This window comes from Muntiacus reevesi, chromosome 19, assembly GCF_963930625.1.
Source record: "Muntiacus reevesi chromosome 19, mMunRee1.1, whole genome shotgun sequence".
NCBI lineage: Eukaryota > Metazoa > Chordata > Mammalia > Artiodactyla > Cervidae > Muntiacus > Muntiacus reevesi.
In genome coordinates this window covers 47310327-47313092 of record NC_089267.1, presented here as the reverse complement: position 1 = coordinate 47313092, position 2766 = coordinate 47310327, and positions in this window count along the sequence as shown.

Below are 2766 nucleotides of genomic sequence, written 5' to 3'. Positions count from 1 at the left end.
TCACCCGGAAGTGAATAATAATAACATCCGTTAGTCACCTGAAGCCATACTGTCCCCCATCCAGGTCTTTGAGCACATGACTGGACCAGGTTAACATGTTGCGACGCCATTTTTGTTATGGGCAAAACCACCTCGACTTTGTAAAGAACACAATGCAACTATCTGGACGTTCTTGTACTTTATCGTTTAAAAGTATCCAGCGCCATGCCTGACCCATTTTTATCTTCACAGTGAACAGAAAGCCAAAACTTTAAGTATTCTGTACAGAGCGCGCTCAAAACTTTTACTTTAGTAACGTGATCCTATTTCAAGGGGATGTGTGTTGGCTTCCGTAAAGGTTGAGTTCGCGGCACTACTTTTCAGACTACGGAGGGGCCCCAGGATCAAATGAGCCAACTGGCGGGTTGCTCGGCGCACCCAGAGCCGGATTTCAGGGCCACCAGAGTCTGGCCCGAACTTCCACAGTACTCCCAGCTTGGGTCTCACCGAGCGCCTCCAAGAGCCCCGCCTCCAGGGAGACCGGACTTCGGTGAAGTGACTGGTCTGGATGGAGAGATAGCGGAGACCTTAGCTGACCCCGCAGCGGGGGTGGAGTGGGGGGGGGGGGGGGTCTTTGTTAACCCGAAAACATCGCGCCCCCTTCCGGGGACACTTGCTTAGCTCTACCTCACTCGGCTAGTCCCGATGCTTCGTTCCTTCCCCGCGGCCTTTAGGGAAAAGCGGCGGCGAAGTCCAGTTTACGTCCCGCTGCTCCTTTATTTCAGCCACAAGATGGCCTCCCGACAGGACTTATGCAATGCGATTCTTCGAATGGAATCCTTTGATTCCAGTATGTTCTTAATAGGAATTATGTTCAGGTATCCAAAGTACCCATTTCTAGACTAGGAACTACAAAGAAAACAAAAATGTTCCGAAGATAAGATACAGTATTTGTCAACTCAATGTTGGAAAGTCTTTCTAGAGAGTAGCAGGAAACTTTTGCATTACTGAACTGAGTGCACCAAGTATCTAAATAGTTTCATTGGGAATTGTGCAAAAGGAACAGCAGTTAACAGTAAAATAAAATGTTAAGAATACACCTAGAAGGGTAAAAAAAAAAAAATGATAAAGATCAGATGGGTGGATAGATGCCGTTTGCATGAAATTCAGCCTTCTTGTGAAGATACTTGACACCCAGATGTTCCTGAATCAGTGTTAGAACAAAGTCCTTAATAAGTAAAGATCTGCTTGGTCCTCAAATCAAAACCACCCACAAACTACAGCTTCATCCTGGGAGAAACATTCACAAAGTACACCTACCAACACCATGAAGTGAGTACATAATATTACTGGAGGCAAAAGGAGAATTTGGTTCCTTTGATCCTTACCCTAATTTCTCAAAAAAACAAAAAAAACCAAAAAAAAACTAGACAACTGTCTAGTGTGATTTTTCTGTTTTATGTTGTTTTGGTTGTGTCCTGTGGGACCTTAGTTCCCTCACCAGGGCTTGAACTCCAGCCCTGGGCAGGGAAAGCACAGAATCCTAATCACTGGACCGCCCTGAAGTCTCCCTGGTGTGATTTTTTTTTTTTAAGAGAATTTTAAAAAATACTTCTTTTTTTTTTTTTTTTTTTTAAATACTATTTTTGGCTGTGCTGGGTCTGCCTCGTGGTGAACAGCTTGTCATTGCAGTGGCTTCTCTTCTTGAGGGGAGCACAGACTACGTGCATGGGCTTCAGTAGTTGAGGCACTGAAGGTTCCCTAATTGCAGTGCAGACTTTGTTGTTCCACAGGCATGTGGAATCTTCTTGGACCAAGGATCTAACCCATGTCCCTTGTGTTGGCAGGCAGATTCTTATCCAGTGTACCACAGGGGAAGTCCCCTTAGTGTGATTTTTTTTTAAAACCACTTTATGAAATAAAAACTAGAAGCACATTTACCACGTTATCAGTACTTGTCTCTGATTTTGCTCTCTGATCATTTTCCCGGTTTTTTGCCTAGGCCCTGATTTTCAAGTTTATTTCTCTGAGAAACATTCTAAGCAGAGAAACATCCTATCTTCCATGTGAAACCTGATTGCCCTAGAGAAACTTTCTTAAATTCCTACTTTCTGTAATTATACTTGTTTGCTAGTTTCCGTTAACATTGAAACAATTTTCTGGTAGGTTTTTGTTCTTTCCTTTGAATTCTGTTCTCCAATTGCCAACATACTTCTTAGCATAGAGAAAGTTCTCCATTTGTCCAACGAGAGAGTTATTAAATACCTCACGTTTGTGCCTTCTGCCAGTTTAATGAGGCACCCTCTGCAAACAGTTTGCCAGACCAGGAAATGAGTTTTACATTTCCCTCACCACTTTCATCGAGGATTTCCCTGTCAGTTTATGATCTGAAGAAGACATCAGGCATATTGAAAATATGGGGCATCAGCTTACAGGTTATTTGGCATACATAGGAAATAATATTGGAGACTAGAAACATGGGATTTTTATGCAGTGGTAAAACATTTAACGTAACTATCACACACAATAACCTGGGAGGCAGAAAATATACTTAACTGAAATTTGAGCAGGATAAGAAGTTGAAAAATAAGTGTGTGTTGCGTATTACTGGATGCATTTGGCAAGCTATTATTAAAAACGAGTGGAGCTGAGAGCAATGGTTAATTTGTAAAGCGGAAATGAGGGAACAGAGGCAACCAGAATTTGAGCCACATATATTTGTGATTTTCAACTCCAAGCAGTAGGAGATAAACATTAGAAAGCCTGTTAAATGACAAGGGATCATTA